We start from the raw sequence: 24149 nt of genomic DNA on the forward strand, positions 1-24149 counted from the left end.
ATAAAAATATCTGCAGTTATACCCGTTACAACCTGTAAAGAAGGGCTCTTTACTGCGAAATAGGGTTTTTCTATGATTACAACCTTAAAAGCATCATTTCATAAACGAAGCCACGGCAATATCCTCTGCACCGAAGGGGACATCGTCTTTAGAGTACAGGGTGATTCAAAAAGAATACCACAACTTTAAAAATGTGTATTTAATGAAAGAAACATAATATAACCTTCTGTTATACATCATTACAAAGAGTATTTAAAAAGGTTTTTTTTCACTCAAAAACAAGTTCAGAGATGTTCAATATGGCCCCCTCCAGACACTCGAGCAATATCAACCCGATACTCCAACTTGTTCCACACTCTCTGTAGCATATCAGGCGTAACAGTTTGGATAGCTCCTGTTATTTCTCGTTTCAAATCATCAATGGTGGCTGGGAGAGGTGGCCGAAACACCATATCCTTAACATACCCCCATAAGAAAAAATCGCAGGGGGTAAGATCAGGGCTTCTTGGAGGCCAGTGATGAAGTGCTCTGTCACGGGCTGCCTGGCGGCCGATCCATCGCCTCGGGTAGTTGACGTTCAGGTAGTTACGGACAGATAAGTGCCAATGTGGTGGCTCCATCCTGCTGAACAACTGTCGTCGATTCACTTCTGCCGTACTTAATAACACAAAAAGCTTTCTGTTGAGCGGTCGCCATCTTAGCATCAACTGACGCTGACGCCTAGTCAACAGCGCGTCAAGCGAACAAATGTACAACTAAATGAAACTTTATAGCTCCCTTAATTCGCCGACAGATAGTGCTTAGCTCTGCCTTTTGTCGTTGCAGAGTTTTAAATTCCTAAAGTTGTGGTATTCTTTTTGAATCACCCTGTACAATAGGAACAGATAGAGCACTGCAGGTGTAACTGACGTACATTACCGGCTACAGCCCCTCACTTGTACAGTCAGTCTATTACAAACAGCTACCAAGACACAAGACACGCCGTTTAAAACAGAGGAGATGTAAGAGCCAGAGCCCCCCCCCCCCCCCCCCCCCGCTCCTTGTGCCGTCGTGAAGAAAATCTAGTCTTCCTACATCCATCAGGTCAGAGTATGACAGAAAAGTAGCTGCGGTCTTTTCAAACAAACTACTAGATTTCTGCTGCTGCCGAAAACGATTTATCACACGATACCCCATTTTACCAATGGGCGGCGATGTTTTGATTGTTGTGAATGCAGACATGTATATGTAAACAGACAAAGTATTTATTATGCAACGTTATTTTTTCGAGATGATAGTTAAAATTTTGTTACTGCGGCTCTTAAGTGTGGCTGCGGAGGTCTAGCAAATAGAGCACCAGATTCCGGCTCTGAAGATCCTGAATTCAACCGTGGACAGGGGAAGAGATTTTTGCTCGTCACAGTCCCTCTAGGACGGCCCGAGGTTCACTCAGCTCAGCACCGGAGATCCCTCCTGTGGGCAAAAGGGATCGGCACGATTGGGTCGCCATCCTCCCGCTTCTAATTCCATGATTACACTCTAACGACAGTGAGGTCAAAAGATGAGGAACCCATTGAGTGCGAGGTCGCAAGTTCAGTCTTTAGTAAGGTTCATTCGAAAATATTGTGTTAAACATGACAAGAAAAATATTAACTGCTAATAACTGACATTTCCTACTAAGAGAAAATGCACTTGAAAGGAACCCTGGATATTTTTACTACCAGTAGACTTGTACTAAGGTCAACTACACTCATGTTCAGGAAAAAACACAAGACCTTGAACGACTAGAAATAGGACGTTTATGTTCACAGGACATGTACATTAGTATGTTCTGCACCAATGATTAGCATTTCAGTCACCTCGGTTCAGTATGTGTCCCGTTGCCTAGTAGGTACAGGGTCCGCAATGGGCCCTCATAAATTGTTCCATGTGTGATGGCATCGACCCGTATAAGGCGCAAATGGCGTCCTGTGGTATAGCCATATATGCTGCATTCACCTGTTTCCAAAGTTCTTTTGTGGTTGTTGGCATTGGGTCACAGCGCTGCACCCATTGTTTCACCATATCACACATATATTCGATTGGTAACAAGTCTGACGATCTGACGGACCAGGGCAAAAGGCTGACATCCTGTGACACCAAGAACACACGTGCTCGTGCCGCAACATGTGGTCGTGCATTATCTTGCTGAAAAATGGCGTCTGGGTTGTTGTGCACAAAGGGTACGGCTACGGGTCACAGGATGTCATAGTGCCATGGACACGCATTCATGTGATTTGTGGTGGTGGTGGTGGTGGTTAGTGTTTAACGTCCCGTCGACAACGAGGTCATTAGAGACGGAGCGTAAGCTCGGGTTAAGGAAGGATTGGGAAGGAAATCGGCCGTGCCCTTTCAAAGGAACCATCCCGGCATTTGCCTGAAACGATTTAGGGAAATCACGGAAAACCTAAATCAGGATGGCCGGAGACGGGATTGAACCGTCGTCGTCCCGAATGCGAGTCCAGTGTGCTAACCACTGCGCCACCTCGCTCGGTTGTGATTTGTGGTTGTACCCAATAGCACCCCACACAATAAGGCCTTGCGTTGGTGCTGTATGTCTTGTGAGAATGCAGTTACTGTGATGCCACACCCTCTGTTTGCGGACAACCAGAATGTGCCCATCATTCTGAAACAAACACAACCTGCATTCGTCCGAAAACACTACCTGACGCCATCTGTGTCCCATTGACGACGTTCCATACACCCTTACCTTCTAGCATGTTTCTTCCGATTCATCAAAGGTAGTTGTAGACGGGGAAGATGTGCACATAACCCGTGCCGTAATAAACGGCGACTGAATGTCAACTCTGGTAGTGGACGATGTGTTACACTGTTCCACTGTTGTGACAGAGCCTAGAAGGACGCAGATCTGTCCCGCAATGCCATTCAGAGTTGTCGATCCTGTCGGAGGGTGGTCTGGATTATGCGACCTGACTCATCTCGTCATGTTCTACGGCCTTCCGTGAACCATTCTGCACACACCTGTTGCACTTCTGAAATACTTCGTCCCACACGAGCAGCAATTTCTGAGATGGATGCGTCACATTCTCTCATATCAATAATGAGCCCTCTTTCAAATTCACTGATTTGACGGTATGATTCGCGCATACGTCTGCGAGGCATCTTGCTGGTCTACTCAAGCCACAGTGATCCATTATCTTCGGTTTATAGCGACAACGAGAGCAGCAGGTACATTTTGCCGGCTGCGTCCTGTTGCACCGCGGAGTCAATGTTGACACTGAACCAGCTGGCCGACATGGTTCAAATGCTTACCATTTCTGCAGATCATACTAGTGTACATGTCTTGTGAATATGAACTTCATATCTCTGTTCGTTCGAGATGTTTTTTTTTTCTGAACATGAGTGTGATTCAGTGCCTTATCGCATTCGTATACAATTATGCCGACTGTTAACGTGGATAGAAAATTGGCTGCAAAGCTATGTATTGTGCTGCGAGAAGTTGGAGGTGCTTTGCCTCGAACGATTCTTATCGTAAGCGTGATCTTGCAAGGGCAGTAGGGAATATTTACGTCACAGGAAGCAAGAGTGCGAAAATTGGCGTAAGAGAACTACAAATACGGTATAAGCACTGCTTTTGGCCAGTATCTGCTTTTGCTTTTGCTTCATTTCTGACCTGCGTAAAAAACAGTACTCCTTTAGAGTAAACTATAACTCCTAAAAAGTGTGCGACATTGGAAGTCTTACCGCCTGGAACCACTGGACAAATTCCACCTCTGGATGTTTCTTTTTCCCGTGACTTTAAAACATATTCTCGCATTGTGTGCAGCCACGCTTGAAAGTATGGCCAGTATCACGATAAGTTCTACGACAGACTGTTTCTCATTCGGTTGCATGCCATCACATTCCATCAGATCGCATCACCCAGTTACACCAATACGATTGTAAATGCATTGTTTAAAAGTAGATAACTGGCTGAACGTCATGCACGTTTTGTAATTCCCAAGGAGTTCACTTTCGATCTTGATTGTGCGAACTTTTTCGACCACTGTGGCGTGCAATTTTTCATTCGGTGTTCATGGCGCAAGGTAATGGCTTTTTTCGAACACTTCCTGAATGTCGAAGTGTAATCAATTTCTATTGCCCTACTGATGCACATGGTGAGATTAGCAGCTAATATCTTCCCTATCATAACTGTTAACACAACAATTTCAAACGAGCCACACTCGGGATTGAACTTGCGACCTCGCACTCAAGGGGTTCAAAATATGGTTCAAATGGCTCTAAGCACTATGGGACTTGACTTCTTAGGTCATCAGTCCCCTAGACTTAGAACTACACTACTGGCCATTAAAATTGCTACACCACTAAGATGACGTGGCACAGACGCGAAATTAAACCGACAGGAAGAAGATGCTGTGATATGCAAATAATTAGCTTTTCAGAGCATTCACACACAGTTGGCGCCGGTGACGACACCTACAACGTGCTGACATGAGGAAAGTTTCCAACCGACTTCTCATACACAAATAGCAGTTGACCGGCGTTGCTTGGTGAAACGTTGTTGTGATGCCTTGTGTAAGGAGGAGAAATGCGTACCATCACGTTTGTAGCCTATCGCGATTGTGGTTTATCGTATCGCGACAGTGCTGCTCGAGTTGATCGAGATCCAACGACTGTTAGCAGAATATGGAATCGGTAGGTTCAGGAGGGTAATACGGAACGCCGTGCTGGATCCCAACGGCCTCGTGTCACTAGCAGTCGAGATGACAGGCATCTTATCCGCATGGCTGTAACGGATCGTGCACCCACGTCTCGATCCCTGAGTCAACAGATGGGGACGTTTGAAAGACAACAACCATCTACACGAACAGTTCGACACGTTTGCAGCAGCATGGACTATCAGCTCGGAGACCATGGCTGCAGTTACCCTTGACGCTGCATCATAGACAGGTGCGCCTGCGATGGTGTACTCAACGACGAACCTGGGTGCACGTATGGCAAAACGTCATCTTTTCGGATGAATCCAGGTTCTGTTTACAGCATCATGATGGTCGCATCCGTGTTTGGCGACACCGCGGTGAACGCACATTGGAAGCGTGTATTCGTCATCGCCATACTGGCGTATAACCCGGTGTGATGGTATGGAGTGCCATTGGTTACACGTCTCGGTCACCTCTTGTTCACATTGACGGCACTTGGAACAGTGGACGTTACATTTCAGATGTGTTACGACCCGTGGCTCTGCCTTTCATTCGATCCCTGCGAAACCCTACATTTCAGCAGGATAATGCACGACCGCATGTTGCAGTTCCTGTACTGGCCTATCTGTATACAGAAAATGTTCGACTGCTGCCCTGGCCAGCACATTCTCCAGATCTCTCACCAACTGAAAACGTCTGGTCAATGGTGGCTGAGCAACTGGCTCGTCACAATATGCCAGTCACTATTCTTGATGAACTGTGGTATCGTGTTGAAGCTGCATGGGCAGCTGTACCTGTACACGCCATCCAAGCTGTGTTTGACTCAATGCCCAGGCGTATCAAGGCCGTTATTATGGCCAGAGGTGGTTGTTCTGGGTAGTGATTTCTCAGGATCTATGCACCCAAATTGCTGAAAATGTAATCACATGTCAGTTCTAGTATAATATATTTGTCCAATGAATACTTGTTTATCATCTGCATTTCTTCTTGGTGTAGCAATTTTAATGGCTAGTAATGTACTTAAACCTAAGTAACCTAAGGACATCACACACATGCATGCCCGAGGCAGGATTTGAACCTGCGGCCGTAGCAGCAGCGCGGTTCCGGACTGAAGCGTCTAGAACCGCTCGGCCACAGCGGCCGGCCTCAAGGGGTTCCTTGTGATTCAGTCTCAGTTGTTTGAGGACGTGTCAATATTTCAAGCAGCTATAGATGCCTCCGTAGATTGTGGCGTGACTTGATGGGCAAAACGATAATGGCGTTTTTCAACTTCACATATGCAAACATAAACTATAAAACTTTAGTGAAAATTCGACTAGTCGTTTACTCTCCTTAGTGTAAGAGCAATTACTCCTTGAAAACTCGCAGCTGAGTAATACTAAATAGAAACGGACCTCTGCCTGACAAAGGGTAGTTAAAGTAGCAGCGGCAGCAGCAGCAGCAGAGGTGATTCTGTCACAAAGACGGGCCCAGCTGTCGGCACTGGCAGGCAGCCACGTGCGGGGGCGGCACCCCGACCACCAACAGACGCCCACGCGGGCGGCGCGGTGCCAGGCTTTGAAACACCTGCACGCTGTCGGGCGTCGGCGAAAGTCATTGCACCAGGTCCCCCTCTATCCGCTACCCTCGCGCTTGCCCGCGGAGGTTGTTAGTATACTCTTTCATAATCCGTGAGGGTTAACCACGGGTCATGCTAGTAATTGCTGCAAGCGCTATATTCCCTCGGAAATATTCATATCCTTGTTCGAGCAAGCCATGACACAACTATTTCAGCAGGGGTGTAAGATGTGAGAGGCGTTCACTAAGTAACGAAACACATTTCCTTTTTTCTGGAATCGGGTCGGTTTTATTCAGGATTGCAATTCATATTATTCGTCACTCTCTTGGCTACAAAAATTCTATTTTTCAACTTAATCTCCGTTCAATGTGACGGCCTTACGTCGCCTTACTGGGAGGGCTGTATGTCTCCATGGTTCTACTCTACTGGTCGACGTCGGAACCTGTGATGATGTGCGTCAAAAAATTATTGTTATTAGCCTCGTAGTGCTCAAGCAATTCCGCGAAGATGGTCGTTCTTTGCTCTTCACTGTCTTCTGCTTGGCGATGAAGAACTCAGCGGGCACACACCTTTGAGCACCGCGACTGGTGGACGAGTGTGTTAGCACTACCAATGGAGACGTCCAGTTGTGCAGCGAGGTGTTTCTGAACTTTCGATCGCATCGAACGAGAGTGTCCGAACGTTCCAATGAGAGTGTCGGGACGTTCCAACTTTGAAGGCGCCACAGCCGTGTGCGGCTGGCCGGTACACGTGACACCAGACAGGACTGCGCTACCTTGTTGCAATGATGACGGATGCCTCGCGCAACGGCCTGCCGTGCTTTTGTTGTCTGCCAGGTCTCCGTAGATATTCTGCAAGCGCCTATGAGTGTGTGCAATGCTCTTGTGTTCCGCAAAAAGACACTCTTTGACAGTTCTCTGCTTGGAACCATAGAGTAAATATCTCTGGAGTGAGCATTCACATGCGCGGGACAGATTTTGTGTTGTCAACATACATTGCCGGCCTGGTCACGTGTTCTCGGGATGTCGTGTGTTTGTCCGTATAGTGCCCTGTACATTTCGAATGTCACTACATCCCTAGTACAGACGGATTCTTTTCGTACGTGTCGTGGAATATTTATATATGTTGCGCAGAGATTTTAACAGTATCCATTTGATACCTGGAATAAACCAGCTACGTAATTTTTAAGGGCAAGTGATATTGCATTCTGCTTCTTTGCGATACGTGTCACAGATCAGATGCATTCGATTTTTTGTAGTTTTCGGTATGTACGGCACTTTATAGTATTACAGAGCCTGACGTACATTTTTGCAGTGATAGTCTTGCAAAACGACTTGACAGTACGCTAGTACTTTTGCAAGTGTCCGAAAAACACCGAATTTGCCACACATTAGCGATTATATCCCTGCTAATTCGTCCTTTTTTTCTGCTATTTCTGCGTATTTATTTTCTCGTTTTTGCAACATAAAGCATTATTTTTCTTACTGGTGACACTTTGAAGTGTTTATTTAACGCATTTTACATACTTGCTCCCAGTTTATTAAATACATAGTAGACTGGGTAACAAGGGGGAAAAAAGGCGATCGGAGAATAAATGTACTGTAAAGCAAATAGAGTTGGTCATGTAACAGTCAACCCATATAACACCATTAAGGGAAGTGGAAAGTGACACAAATGAAAGAGTTTGGGGACATGTTTACTAATATTTTACGCTTCTTAATGAAGTGGCAAAGAAAATAAATTGAAGGCAAAATACACCAAAGAAGATGAATGTGTACTTTGATTAGCTACAGTATTGTGTTTTTTATTTGATTTGTGCAGAAAATGTATTTAAGCTGAATGCAGAAATTGGTAGTAGGTGCTGTGGAAAATTAAAAATAGTTGGTATAGCATCTACCTTCAGCCACACACGTCCAAATTTTTCTCTGTCCAAACATTCCTCTTTAAAGTGTTTTGAACATACTTTGGAATATTTTGTGGGGACAAAATTACTCCTACCTATTTTCTGGAGCCACATCTTTACCCGTTGTTCATCCTTCGGGAAACTAAAATATAAATCACACATAATCATTCTCCATGTCCTAGACACACTTAACATGGTCTCCTACTGTAACTTTATAGTAAACAAAAAGGTTTGAACACACATATTATACGAAGACAACTACAGACTCCCACTCTATTGAATTTATCTGTCTCCCGTCTTTCAAATCTATATACATAATCGACAAGTCACTGATAAATACATGGAGGATAGTATTTGCTGACACAACTAACCATTCCCTTTCCTGTTCCACTAGAAAATTTAAAAGAGGAAGCGATTGTTTGTAAGCTTTTGTAAGAGCCGTAATATCTATTATATAGCCATAAAATCGTAGGAAAATAGGTCTACAGAATCAAGCCTTAATTATAATGCGTCTCGAAATTTTTAAACATAGTACCCATGAAAAGTTACTATCCCTCATTTCACATATTTTTCTTTGTATCCGTAGCAACAACAGTAATTCACCATCGCTATTACACTATCAACAAACGGTAAAAACACAACAAAAACTCTTGATATTATAAACTTCAAACTCTGCGAAAAGCACACACGCACAGCGAAGTCCCGAAAACACGTGACAATTCTGGTTTAATGTTGACAACATGCGCAGAATGCAATGCTCACTCCAGAGATATTTACTCTATGCTTGGAACGCCCCTCCGTTACAGACGCCATTTTGAATGCTACGTATAGCGCAGCCACCTGTTGGAACGTCATGAAACTGTAGACGCTGAAGAGGGAAAATTTCACGATGTCTCATAAAAAATTCCGCATTTTTTCAAGCGACAGTGGCCAAGAAAAAAATGTGTTGTATTGTCTATTGAACGCTCCTCGTATTTGAGACAGAGAGAATACCCTGAGACTACAAGACGAATGTAGTAATTCCTAATGTGAAGAATAAGGTACTGACAGGTGTAAATATCACCGAATTATCAATATGATAAGTCGTGGCTGCAAAACACTGACAAGGGGACCCTCCACATTGTAAATCACGGATTTTTATGCGCTTCTAATATGTTTTAGAGGTGCTTACCCTGAGTACTTGGCTATCCGGTTTTTTAGCGACGGGACGTGGATTTTGAGAAAACTGATTTTGAAGTTAATTGCACGATGTGTATACCTGTAACGTAACATATATTTCGAGCAAGTCAGCGTAGCGCAGCGGTAAAGGTTCATGGCTACAGCGCTGGAGGTACCGTGTTCGAATCCGGCTCGTGTAATTTTCTTTTTATAAAATCGACCAATTTTTCAGTTTTATTTCAAAGAATATCAACAAACAGTGTAAGGTGTGCGAAATTATAAAGATATACTCAGTTATAAATTTTTTAAAATATTCATTCCGTTTGTGGTTCGCATCATAGTCCCCCAATTCATCTTCTTCGTTGAAATCTATCAGTTCATAATCATTAATTATCTGTCTTTCGGCCAACAGGTCCTGTATTGCGATACATATCTCATCGCCAACTGCAACGGTATTGGCAGAGATCACGCTAGGCTGTGTATTCGTTACGAGATTCAAATCGCGGAGGAGATTTACGGCATATTTAATGACATTTGTGATTTCGCCTTTTGATTCTTCGTTCAACTGCTCTACTTGTGGATCTGCTTCTGGCTCTACTACTGCAGAAACACTTGGTTCTTCCATTTCACAGAATTTTTCTAACACGCGGCACTAGAGACGCTTTGCGAGCAACTGATGCTGTAGCTAGACGCGAACGTAAAAAATGCAACTCGCATCCTAACTGGCCGCAACTAGGAGCTGGGCTTCCCATTACGGCTAACAGTATTCACGGGGTTGGGGTTGGGTTGTTGGGGGAAGGAGACCAGACAGCGAGGTCATCGGTCTCATTGGATTAGGCAAAGAAGGGGAAGGACGTCGGTCGTGCCCTTTCAAAGGAACCATCCCGGCATTTGCCTGGAGTGATTTAGGGAAATCACGGAAAACCTAAATCAGGATGGCCGGACGCGGGATTGAACCGTCGTCCTCCCGAATACGAGTCCAGTGTCTAACCACTGCGCCACCTCGCTCGGTCAGTATTCACGGGAGAGGGGACGATAATGGCTGGAGATCGATTTCAGGTAATACAAGAAGCGACTGTTGTACGAATATTTGGAACTCCAACTGCGAACCACAAACGGAATGAATGTTTGGAAAAATTAATAACTGAATATATCTTTATAATTTCGCACACCTTACACTGTTTGTCGATTTTCTTTGAAATCAAATTGAAAAATTCGGTCGATTTGAAAAAAAAAAAAAACTACACGAGCAGAACACAGTACTTCTAGCGTAGTAGCCGGGAGCCTTTACCGCTGAGCTACGCTGGCTTGCTCGGAATATATATAATGTTACGCGTATACAAAGCGCGCAATGAACTTCAAAATCGATTTTCTCACAACCAAGGCCCGTCGCTAAAAAACCGGCTAGTCAGGTACTCAGGGTAAGCCCCTCTACAACATATTTGAAGCGTATCAAAAACCGTGATTTACAGTATGGAGGGTTCACTTGTGAGCCGGTCGCTGTGGCCGAACTGTTGTAGGCGCTTCAGTCAAGAACCGCGCTGCTGCTACGGTCGCAGGTTCGAATCCTGCCTCGGGCATGGATGTGTGTGATGTCCTTAGGTTAGTTAGGTTTAAGTAGTTCTAAGTCTAGGGGACTGATGACCTCAGATGTTAAGTCCCATGGTGCTTAGAGCCATTTGGACCAAAACACTGACACAAATTGTTTACACAGAAATGGAAAAACTGGTAGAGACCAACCTTGGAGGGATCCGTTTTGTTTCCATAGAAATGTTGGCATACGCGAGACGACACTGGTCTTACGATGTATACCAGAAAACAGACCGAAGAAGGTAAACCTACACCTGTAGTATTTCTAGATTTCTAGAATGTGACTTCAGTATACCGTCTGAAATTCTGAAAGTAATAAGGGTATTAACACAGGGAATGAAACACTGTGTGCAACTTGTACTGGAACTAGACAATTTGTAGGAGTCGAAGGACATAAAAGGGGAACAGTGGTGCAGACAGAGTTGTAGCTCATCCCTGATCTTAATAAATCTGCACACCGAGAACAATAAAGGACACCTAGAAGACATTTGGAAAAGACATTAAAGTTCAAAATGAAATAATGCTTCAGTGTACGCCTATGTCCTTGTAGTACTGGCAGAGTCGGTAAAGCGTTTGGAAAAGCAATTGAAGGGAACGGGTAGTGTCTTGAAAACGCGTTAGAAGATGAATACCAGTCAAAGAAGGGTATTTGAATGCAGTTAAATTAAATCAGGTGATGCTGAAGGAATTAAATTAGGAAATGAGACGCTAAAATTAGAATATGAATTTCTTTGTTTGGGCGATTATGAACGAACAATAGATGATATAAAATGCAGACTGGCAACAGAAAGGAAAACATGCTGAAAAAGATAAATCTGATAACATCGGATATGTATGTGTTATACGTGTTCGGAAGTCATTTCTGGAATGCAGTCATGTACGGAAGTGAAACGTGGACAACAAACAGTACAGACAAGATGAAAACGAAGAAGAAGAGAATAGAAGGTTTTTCTATGTGGTGCTGCAGAAGAATGCTGAAGATTAGATGGATAGATCTCCATTCAGCTCAAGTACTTTGCCGCCCCTGACAGAATTGCGAGGTCATCGGCAAACACTGAAGTGTTCATTTCTTTTCTCTGAACTTTAAAGTCCATTTTAAGTTTCTTCCTGATTTCCTTTATTGTTACTCAAAGTAAGATTCATTAACATCGACGATAATGCTTTAACACTATCTCAATCACAGTTTTCCTTTCAGGTGGTTCGACTCTTGAAACTTCAGTCTAGTTCCTGTACACGTAATGCATAATCTTTGTCTCCTTGTATTTTGTCGCTTTTACTTTAAGAATTTGCTTATTGGAGGTACTGAACCGAACAAGGGAAAAAACGAATGTATGGCGCATACTGACTAAAAGAAAGAATCCGTTGATAGGACATAGCTTCAGGCATAATTGAATCTCAGTTTGGTATTGTAAGGATGTTCGAGAGGTAAAAATTGTCGAGAGAGATCGAGCTCTAATACAGGTCGCAGGAGTTATGTCGAGATGAAGAGGCTTGCACCGGGTAGATTGTCGTGGAGAGCTGGTTCAAACCAGTCCTCGTACTGAAAACCACAACAATAGCAACAGGTACTGGCACTGACACTGGCTGATAAGAAGGAGTTTGCAATCTGTGGATAGTCACAGGACGACAATAAAGAAATTGCTACCGTGGCATCGGTGTGGCAGGAGAGTACATGTTGACGTTAAGGCCTTCCTGACAAGTCACTAAGGATTATATCCAAGACTGACAGTGCATGATGAATACGTATTCAAGATATATTCCTGTAAGTTAATGGCCGGCCTCTGTGACCGCGAGGTTCTAGGCGCTTCAGTCCGGAACAGCGCTGCTGCTACGGTCGCAGGCTCGAATCCTGCCTCGGGGATGGGTGTGTGTGATGGCCTTAGGTTCGTTAGGTTTAAGTAGCTCTAAGTCTCGGGGACTGATGACCTCAGATTTTAAGTCCCATAGTGCTTAGAGCCATTTGAATCATTTGTAAGTTAATGAAAGGTTGTTTATGAAGTCTGGTTGGTTCAACTGGCTCTGAGCACTATGGGACTTAACATCTGGGGTCATCAGTCCCCTAGAACTTAGAACTACTTAAACCTAACTAACCTAAGGACATCACACACATCCATGCCCGAGGCTGGATTCGAACCTGCGACCGTAGCGGTCACGCGGTTCCAGATTGAAGTGCCTATAACCGCTCGGTCACAGCGACCGGCCTTATGAAGTCAGGATCACTGCGCTTGCTTGCATATGTAACAGATTCCTGAGTTGTTTAGGCCTCTGAAAATGTCTCCAGCAATAGATGAGGAAAGTCTGCCACACCCATACCAAAGTGTGAGGTGTCAGCAAAAATCCCAGCAACATTTGTACCATGTTTTCTTTGAGCCTCATGATAGATAATGCAATTATGTCAAAATTATTTTGTATTCCAGTCAGCATCAACGCAAAAAAATGCGCTACTTCAAGAGACCTCTCGGTATAACCAGAGCCCACGTATCATCTTCTGCCGTGCGTTTGGAGCAACATATACACTCTACAAGACACGATAGAATGTTAGACGAAGAGTTCTTTTACCTCTACAATTCAAAGTTTCTTCGCCACAGTGATCGATACGTCCTACACACACGGGGTGGATATGATCGAACCTTTGCAACTTGAGGGGTCGTCCATGAAAAACTACTGATCGTAGGCTGATGAAACTTAGTTGGAACATTTAGTAAGGACATGCAGGTGAGAAATAATGACTAAATCATTCAAAGTAATATATTTTAAATTCGACGCGAAAGGGGGTAACAGTTAATTCCTTACAACGTTCTGGCTTACAAACGCTCTCAATATGATGGCCACCTGCATCCATGACAGCCAGGTACCGCACTAGAGACATAATTTCAGAGTTGTTTGCAGTACTTTCCGAACAGTGGACCATGGAATGTTCAGCTGTCGTGACACAGGTGGTGCACTGCTTGACGATCACGCATTACATCCAGCGTCCTCAGCCATGGCAACAGAAACTTCTTCAACAATTTGTGACTCCATTGGCTGTCGGTCTCTCTTAGGAAAAATAACCAAATTGCCAGTTAATTCGAACTTCAGAATCATGTTCTTCAACTCCGGTCCGGAAGGAGGACCTCTCCGTGTCTCATAATACGTCGACACTCGCGAAGAGAAGCAGCATTATTGCTGTTTTGATGAAACAGTTTTACAAACAAAGCCCTGCCCACATTGTCCCAGACCCATGTTGACTGCCTGCAATTGTATTGCACACCAATTACTGTGCTTCAACCCTACGTCGCCGTACCACTACAGTCGCCTAACGGCCAATCATGACACTAACATTACTAACAAATCAAATCCTGCAGCTCACAAACTGCACATCATTCCTACAAAGATGGGCACGCGCACAGTAAGTAGTCTTCCATCTACATTGGCTCAAGAAACGAAAGTTCAATTATTGACTATTTCACTTTAAGAAAGGTTGCTTCTCCGAATGCTACAGTTACTGTCACTGTCGAACAGTGTACTAAAGCGAATGATGCTCGTAAATCACGGGACAACTGCGTGTTATTTAGATGTGCATCGGTTCACAATTACCTGAGAAATAATGGGCACTGTCAGGCATCCAAACACATATAACATTTGATTTTCACAATGTAGACAGGTTTTTATTACTAAATGTGAACCCCTCTAAGCAGATTGACACACTGAGGTCTCTTGCAGTTTGCTTTTGCATTTTTACAAGCGTTTTAAAAAGGAATAGAACTGTAGTCATCTAATATACTGCGTCTGTTTCGCTGTACAGCGCATCGACGTGCATACGCTACGAACTCGGCATGTGTGTTACGCTCTTAGTCACTCTACATGGTTTTCAGCAATTGATATTATGCCAAGAGGTACGTAATGTTTTGTACGGACAGTGTTCTGAACTCTGATAGGTCTATCAACCGAGATATTGAAACAACAAATTTTATAATGTGTTCGTATACTTTTCACAGCTGTATTCAGTAGCTCTAAGAAAGTCAGTTACAGTGATATTGCCTCTGTTAGTATTGATGTTGAAATCTTTGGCAAGAAGATTCCGACAAACTCGCTGGGTTGGAAAGGAATACGGCCAGAGTCGGCTGTTCGGTAGCTCTCATGCCAGGCCCCGTCGTTATATGCAGCAAAACAGGCCTACATCTACATCCACATCTACATCTGCATCGATACTCTGCAAATCACACTCAAGTGCCTGGCAGATGGTTCATCGAACCCCCTTCATAATAATTCCGTATTTCACTTCCGAACAGTGCACGGAAGAACGAACACCTATATCTTTCCGTGCGACCTCTGGTTTCCCCTATTTTATTATGATGATCGTTTCTTCCTACGTAGGTCGGCGTCAACAAAATATTTTCGCATTCGAAGGAGAATGATGGTGATTGAAATTTCGTGCAATATCCCACAGCAACGATAAACGTCTTTGTTTTAATGATGTTCATTCCAAATCATGTGTCATGTCCGTGACACTCTCTCCCTATTTCTACTTTTCTTTTAACTGTCTCGATGTACTTGGTTAATCCCGTCTGGTAAGTAGAGGACGGACAAGCGTAGTGTAGGTAGTCTCTTTAGCAGATCTGTTGCTTCCTCTAAGTGTTCAGCCAATAAATCGCAGTCTTTGGTTCGCCTTCCCCACAACATTCTCTCTGTGTTCTTTCCAGTTTGAGGTATTCGTGACTGTAATTCCTAGGTATTCAACAGAATTTATGGCCTTTAGTTTGATTGGTTTATTGTGTAACCGAAGTTTAACGTATTCCTTTTTGGCACTCGTCTGGATGACCTCACACTTTTCATTACTTAGGTTGGTGCATAAGTTCTTAGTGTTTTTGCGTAAGTTTAATAAACACAACAGATACACATAAGGGAGACTTTAGTCACCAATAATAAATTACCCTTCACTATTTACAACAGTCTACCAACGCGAGGGTAGAAATCACGTGGTTTTGAGGCGAAGAAGTTGGCGAGTCATGTTCAGAGCCCATTTTCATCCGGGAAGGAAGTTCCTTGAAGGTTGTTTGACTGAGAGCGGCGAAGGTGAAAATCTGAGGATGCAAAATCAGGTGAATAAAGTGGCTTTGGAATGACTTCCCAGACCAACTCCTGTATAGTGTTTTTTGTCAGTCTAACAGAATGCGGACAGGAATTATCGCAACAGTTCATGCAGTCTTACTGGTTGTTCTTCTTCGATCGCGTCTGCAAGACCTCTCAGTTGTTGACAGGAAATATCAGTAGTGTAGATCATTGTATCGTGTTTTGCTGCGTTGTTTGGCCTCAACCATGCCTTTCTTTTCCCTATGTTAGCATAAAGACAACGTTTCTTGTGACCAGTATCGATACAGCATACGCGCTGATTTTTGTGATTTTGGCTTAGTGCGTGCGGTACCCATACACTCTATTTTTGAACCTTCCCAATTGCATGCAAATGTCGCACGATAGTGGAATGATCGCAGTTCATCACATTTGTCATTTCTTGAGTACGCTGACGCGGACCATTGCGAAATTAGTACGTTTAAACGATCTTCATCACACGCGGACGGTCTTCCTGAACGCTGAGAGTCACTAATGTCAAAACGATCCTTCTTAAAACGAGAGAAACATTTTCTTGCAGTGCTCTGTCCATTGACACTATCTTCATACACGGTGCAAATGTTCCTGGCTGTCTCCGCTGCTTTCTCTTCCCTACTGAACTCAAACCCATCGCGACCGGAATACCAACATGCAAAAGAAAAAAGCTATGAACTTATGCATCAACATAACATAACAAAACCTAATTTTCTATAAGACATACGTACAGGGTGAGCCATAAGTTTTGTATACGGCATCACACCATATGCTAAGTGCTGGTGCATCAGATGCGGCTTAAGAAAGGTATTTCAAATCTGCTTACGTTTCCAGGTTTTTGTGGAAACCAGTGCCGTTTCATCAGTTACCATTTCGACAGCATTTGTTTGACATTCGCCATACTGAAGTAGCACGTCGAACTTCTCTGCAGTAGTGTATACGTCTACATGTAAGAAATGTTAAAGCAGAGCTGGCCGCGGTGGCCGAGCGGCTCTAGGCGCTTCAGTCCGGAACCGCGCGACTGCTACGGTTGCAGGTTCGAATCCTGCCTCGGGCATGGATGTATGTGATGTCCTTAGGTTTGTTAGGTTTAACTAGTTCTAAGTTCTACGGGACTCATGACCTCAGATGCTAAGTCCCATAGTGCTCAGAGCCATTTGAACCATTTATTAAATTAGATATGATCTGAAGACAGACAACGCAGTTCTTGTTAGTTCTGGAGTACAGACAAAACATAGTTGAAAGACTTGGTACAGTGACATAGCTCGTTAACAGTGCAACAGCCGAATTCGCCCTAATTCCTACCGAATTTCAGAATAAATGGTTCAAATGGCTCTGAGCACTATGGGACTTAACTGCTGAGGTCATTAGTCCCCTAGAACTTAGAACTAGTTAAACCTAACTAACCTAAGGACATCACAAACATCCATGCCCGAGGCAGGATTCGAACCTGCGACCGTAGCGGTCTTGCGGTTCCAGACTGCAGCGCCTTTAACCGCACGGCCACTTCGGCCGGCTAATTTCAGAATATTTCTGGGATTCTTTTGCAAAGCGTCTCTAACTATGAATTAACAAGCACTATATCACCATACTCTTCTTTTTAAGTGCTTTCGTATGCAGTTAAAAAATATGTCGTTCTATTTGAAAATGATAGTTGCTCCAGTATCTTCACCGATAGAAGTGTTAAGATTCTGTATTAAATACTCTTAGCGTACTACTATTTGCCAGAAACCTCGGTTCGATCTCTGGAACCGTTCACGAAATAAAAGGGGTGTTACGTCTTACGTGAATCACCCTTAGTCACCGACCTGTAGATAGCACTTTTTAACGCGGAATTTCCAAGATTATCTCGAAACAAGGCTCTGAAGTAAACTCACTTCAGCACGAAAAGGTGAAAATCACTGACTGTGCTGTGTGCAGTATGTGGCTGGTTGGACTCATTGTTGGAATATTCGCTTGTGTAGTGTTGGGCAGTTGAATGTGAACAGCTCGTAGCGTTGGGCAGTTGGAGGTGAGCCGCCAGCAGTGGTGAATGTGGAGAGATAGATGCAAGAGTTTTGAGAGGTTACTATATGCGGACGATCTGGACGTGTGTCCGTCAGAAAAAGGAAATTTGTAAAGATGGATGTCATGAATTGATACATATACATAGTGGTCCATTGATAGTGACCGGACCAAATATCTCACGAAATAAGCATCAAACGAGAAACCTACAAAGAACGAAACTCGTCTAGCTTGAAGGGGGAAACCAGATGGAGCTATGGTTGGCCAGCTAGATGGCGCTGCCATAGGTCAAACGGATATTAACTGCTTTTTAAAAAAATAGAAACCCCTATTTTTATTACATATTCGTGTAGTACGTAAGGAAATAAAAAATGTTTTAGTTGGAATACTTTTTCGCTTTGTGATAGATGGCGCTGTAATAGTCACAAACGTGTAAGTACGTGGCATCACGTAACATTCCGCCAGTGCGGACGCTATTTGCTTCGTGATACATTACCGGTGTTAAAACGGACCGTTTATCAATTGCGGAAAAGGTCGATACCGTGTTGGCGTATGGCTATTGTGATCAAAATGCCCAACGGGCTTGTGCTATGTATGCTGCTCGGTATCCTGGACGACATCATCCAAGTGTCCGGACCGTTCACCGGATAGTTACGTTATTTCAGAAAACAGGAAATGTTCAGTCACATGTGAAACGTCAACCACGACCTGCAACAAATGATGATGTCCAAGTACGTGTTTTAGCTGCTGTCGCTTCTAATCCGCACATCAGTAGCAGACAAACTGCGCGAGAATCGGGAATATCAATTGGTTCAAATGGCTCTGAGCACTATTGGACGTAACTGCTGTGGTCATCAGTCCCCTAGAACTTAGAACTGCTTAAACCTAACTAACCTAAGGACATCACACACATCCATGCCCGAGGCAGGATTCAAACCTGCGACCGTAGCGGTCGCACGGTTCCAGAATGTAGCGCCTTTAACCGCTCGGCCACTGCGGCCGGCCTCGGGAATATCAAAAACGTCGTGATGAGAATGCTACATCAACATCGATTGCATCCGTACCATATTTCTATGCACCAGGAATTGGATGGCGACGACTTTGAACGTCGTGTACAGTTCTGCCACTGGGCACAAGAGAAATTACGGGACGATGACAGATTTTTTGCACGAGTTCTATTTAGCGACGAAGCGTCGTTCACCAACAGCGGTAACGTAAACCGGCATAATGTGCACTATTGGGCAACGGAAAATCCACGATGGCTGCGACAAGGGGAACATCAGCGACCTTGGCGGGTTAATGTATGGTGCGGAATTATGGGGGAAGGATAATTGGCCCCCATTTTATCGATGGAAATCTAAGTGGTGCACTGCACACTGATCTCCTACGTAATGTTCTACCGATGTTACTACAAGATGTTTCACTGCCTAACAGAATGGCGATGCACTTCCAACATGATGGATGTCCGGCACGTAGCTCTCGTGCAGTTGAAGCGGTATTGAATAGCATATTTCATGACAGGTGGATTGGTCCTCGAAGCATGGCCCTCACGTTCACCGGATCTGACGTCCCCGGATTGCTTTCTGTGGGGAAAGTTGATCCTATCGTGATCCACCGACAACGCCTGACAACATTCGTCAGCGCATTGTCAATGCAAGTGCGAACATTACGGAAGGCGAACTACTCGCTGTTGAGAGTAATGTCGTTACATGTATTGTCCATTGCATTGAGGTTGACGGACATCATTTTGAGCATTTATTGCATTAATGTGGTATTTACAGGTAGTCACGTTGTAACAGCATGCGTTGTCAGAAATGATAAGTTCACAAAGGAACATGTATCACATTGGAACAACCGAAATAAAATGTTCAAACGTACCTACGTTCTGTATTTTAATTTAAAATACCTACCTGTTACCAACCGTTCGTCTAAAACTGTGAGCCATTTGTTTGTGACTATTAGCATCAATCACAAAGTGAAAAAAGTGGTCCAACTAAAACATTCATATTTCTTTACGTACGTCATGAATATGTAATAGAAATAGGGGTTCCTATTTAAAAAAAACGCAGTTCATATCCATTTGACCTATGACAGCGCCATCCATAGCGCCATCCATAGCGCCAACCATAGCGCCATCTGGTTTCCCCCTTCAAGCTAGACAAGTTTCGTTCTTTGTAGTTTATCGTTTGACGCTTATTTCGTGAGATGTTTGGCCCGGTCACGATCAATGGACCACCCTGTACATATGATTACTTTTGAACACAAAAATCTTCGTTACTCGAACTGCTGCAATACAGCGAACGGCAATGCTGCCAACTAAATTAAAGTTTCTAACTACTGAAGGCAGTAACTACTGATAGGCATAGTTAGCAAATGAAAGAGTTTGATAGAGAACAAACAATGTATTTACCTTAATAATGTTCAAAAGTCATATATCAATTCGTGACATCCATCTTTACAAATCTGCTTTTTCTCGTGGACACACGTCCAGGTCGTCCACTTATAGTAACCTCTCAAAACTCTGGCATCTCTCTCTTCTCCCCACATCCACCACTGCTGACGGCTCACCCCCAACTGCGCAACGCAACGCGTTGTTCACATCCAACTGTCCAACACTACACAAGCGAATATTCCAACAATGACTCCAACTAGCCACAGACTGCACACAGCGCAGTCAGTGATTTTCACACAGAGCGCTACGTGTCGTTACCAACATAAAAACCTAAACAGCATACTTACACACTTTTATGACCCACTGTATTTTCAAACAGACATGCTGTGTCGGTCATTACTGTAGGCGCACTGGCGGTACCGCCAGAACAATAGGGAAAGATGAATGGAATGAAATAGAGTAAGGAACTGTCAACTTACTCCAATTTGCTTCTTGAGCACCTGTTTGTTTGTTTAAGAACGTCTGGTAGGTTACCTTGAAGCGACGAGTGTCCTTGCTGCTGTCACTGCTCACTCTGAGTTTGTCTAGTGGAAGTATTCCAGCTGCGCAGTATGCCCGCCGAATAGGATCTGCTCAGTCGACGTAGCTGACGGCTGGCGAGAGCGCGCCCTGGGGATGGCGCCCCTGTGGTTCCGTTCCTCAGGGTCCCCCGCGAGAACAATGCCACGGCCGCGATGCCAGGTACTGAGGTCGCGAGAGTGGCAGCGGCGATGGCGTGCGGCGGTGTGCCACTGCGCGGCGCTGTATAAATAGCCTGGCAGCTGGACTGCGATGCGTCAGTCGGGCGCCGAAACGGCGATACCCGCTGCCGGCGGGAGTTTTCCGCTCGCTGCCGTGGTCGCAAACGTACGAGTGTCCCTGACGTAGCGTGTATACACTCGCGACAATTGTGGCCCACGTCTCTATTAATGATCGCAATAATACTCGTCCATTGCCACGAGGATGGAGAAGGTCCGTTCAATAATTGTTGCAACACCTTTCTTTCTGAAAGCAGGTAGATTTTATTCCGGATTCCAAAACATCATATTATTCACCGCTATTCTGACTGCAAAACCCTATGTTTCTCCGTTCAATGCAACGCTCTTACGGCACCTTAAGGCCGGTTCCCACTACAGCGCGGCGTGCGGCAACGGCAGCGGCAAGCGTTTTCCGCTTTGACGCGGCGGCTCGCGGAATTGGCGTTCCCATCTGGAAGCGGCAGACTCTAGCGGTAGCCAATGATGGACAGCCACTGAGGTACGGGGCGGGACCCACTGAAACGCCCGGTGGGTCTGATTAACTATATCTTACACCTACATGAAGGAAAGACGAAGTTGGGTGAGGATATACCAATTTTTCATTTTCTGTACACTGTGCTCTTTCACATATTTCATTATTCATGTTTTCTCATTTCACCATAAACAGATTTCATGACCACCGTTCATGATTGTTCACTCTCTCCTAACACACTGAAACAATTTACTTTAAAACAGATTATTCAGATAGTTAAGCGTGACAAAAATTTAAAATGTGATACGGTAGCAGGTACAGGAAAAGAGTAAGAACACAAAGGTTTGGGGGGAAGGGATGAAAGTGGAAGCCACCTGATAGAATTTCGCACAGAGCATAATGTAATCATCGCCAGCACCTTGTTTAGGGGTGGTGTTCCTGGACATCGAAAAGGCTTTCGCCCATCTATGTCACAACCGCCTCATTCGCAAACTCAGCGACGCGGGTTTCCCCGACGGGCTAGTGCGTCTAATACACTCATACCTCACAGACAGGAGTTTCAACACTGACGTGCAGGGAAAACAATCAACACGACACGGTATACACGCGGGAGTATCCCAGGGAAACATCCTAGGGCCCCTACTGTTTAACCTCTACATAAACGATCTTCCAACCACACATAACACAACGATGGAACTCTATGCGGATGACACAGCCATCCTCGCGCAAGATTGGAAACCGTCAGACATTACGTCACGCTTACAGACTGCACTCAGAGTGGCTGAGCCTTGGTTGGAGAAATGGCGTGTTAGAGTTCTGTTCACTAGAAGACCGAAGCAACTGCGCAAACACCGATACTGGAGACCAATAACTCTACATGCACGCCCAACACGTTTCCGTGAGAAAGTCAAATACCTCGGTGTCTGGCTGGACCGGAAATTACTCTGGGGGGACCACATACAACACTTGACCAACCGAGCTAGCGCGAGGCTCAAACAGCTCTACCCTATGCTCAACAGGCGTAGCACACTGAACAGAAGGGTGTCGATGTCCATGTACATGACACTTATTCGACCCCTGATGACATACGCAGGTCCTGTCTGGGGATACGCTGCGCCTACACGCCTTCGCCGTCTGCAGCTCATACAAAACAAAGTACTCAAAATCATAAGCAATGCTCCACGATACACTCGCATCGCGGACCTTCACCGGGAATACCGACTTGAGACTGTCACGGAGGTAATCCACAAACTCACCACAACACTATACAGAAATTCCAGACATTCGCAGAACCCGTCTATTCTGTATCTGAGGAACTACGACCACAACCATAGATGCAAACATAAAAGACATACTTGTAAGGACCTAACATCTATGGCCAAGCACACGCAAACACAACGGTAAAGGTGAGCCCCTGTTAATCAGACGCCATTACTGGATATCCAGCTGCAGCTGGAACACTCTGCCGAATAACTGGCACCACGAAGGGAAGCCGTACCGTAGACTGCATGCAGACAAGCTCCCACCCCCCCTCCCCCCACACACACAGTGAGATGATCTATGGCCGATCTCCCACCACTATATAACGATCTAGATTGATCCAGCAATGTAGCGACTGCAGCAACTGGGATACATCGCCATCGCTTGCCACGGTAATGATGCATGATACCCATACTAACAAATCCAACCTTGCATGAACTATCGCAGCTAGTAAGCCACTACTGCTCTTACTACCCATCCCACTGTCGCAGAGGTTTTTTTCCCACGGCACAAGCCTTGTCACTTTTTTCCCTCTCCTCTTCAAATCGCTACCCTCACTCGCGTTTCGTTTACTATCTATCGCCTGATGGACCGTGTTAATGCGTAGTCTTACCCAGACGCACGGATAACATTACAGCCCAGCATCCTGTGATCCACTTACTACACAACTAACATGTTGACCGAGGTGACAGTAGAACGTTTGGTCTGATCACCACGTTGGTGCGGGTGTGGAGGGGCCCCATCTCTAATAAATCACGAAAGAATAATACATATTTGGAACAGAGTTTTCGAAACAAGATTTTAAATTGTAAAACATTTCCCGGTGCAGACGCAAACCAACAATAAGTTATTGGTTACGAGATGCAGTTTACAACTAGTGATAGCAAATTAAGGAGATGGAACTTGAATAAGTCAAGACCCACAGTTTTTCCATAATCTTAAAATTACTGTAAGGCAACGACTGACTGAAACAGAGAAAGGAATCCGCTAGGATACGAATGGATATCTTTGAGAGAAGAAGTGGTGAATGAAGCAGAGTACGTGAACGGGTGAAAGGTACAGTAGAAATCGTTGGATACAACGTGATATATTACATTTAATTGACAAGAGAGAAAAATATAAAAATGCAGCAAATAAAGTGGGCCATGGGAAACAGAAATGTCTAAACATGAAGTCGGCAGAGAGTACAAAATCGCAAACTGGTGATTGAAATTTCATGAGAAGATCCCGGCGCAAAGAAAAACGCCTTTGTTT

At 44.5% G+C, this 24149-nt stretch overlaps 1 protein-coding gene across 1 annotated transcript in view; it reads right to left on the minus strand.

Annotated features, from left to right (window-relative positions):
- LOC126235203 (uncharacterized) overlaps positions 1-21148 on the minus strand; it is a 90200-nt gene extending 69052 nt beyond the window's left edge. The window contains exon 1 of the mRNA XM_049943937.1: positions 20901-21148. The gene's annotated coding sequence lies outside the window, so the exon portion shown is untranslated. The remainder of the gene's footprint in view (positions 1-20900) is intronic.
- Between the last annotated feature and the right edge of the window lie 3001 nt (positions 21149-24149).

Source organism: Schistocerca nitens, chromosome 1 (assembly GCF_023898315.1).
Source record: "Schistocerca nitens isolate TAMUIC-IGC-003100 chromosome 1, iqSchNite1.1, whole genome shotgun sequence".
Classification (NCBI taxonomy): Eukaryota; Metazoa; Arthropoda; class Insecta; order Orthoptera; family Acrididae; genus Schistocerca; species Schistocerca nitens.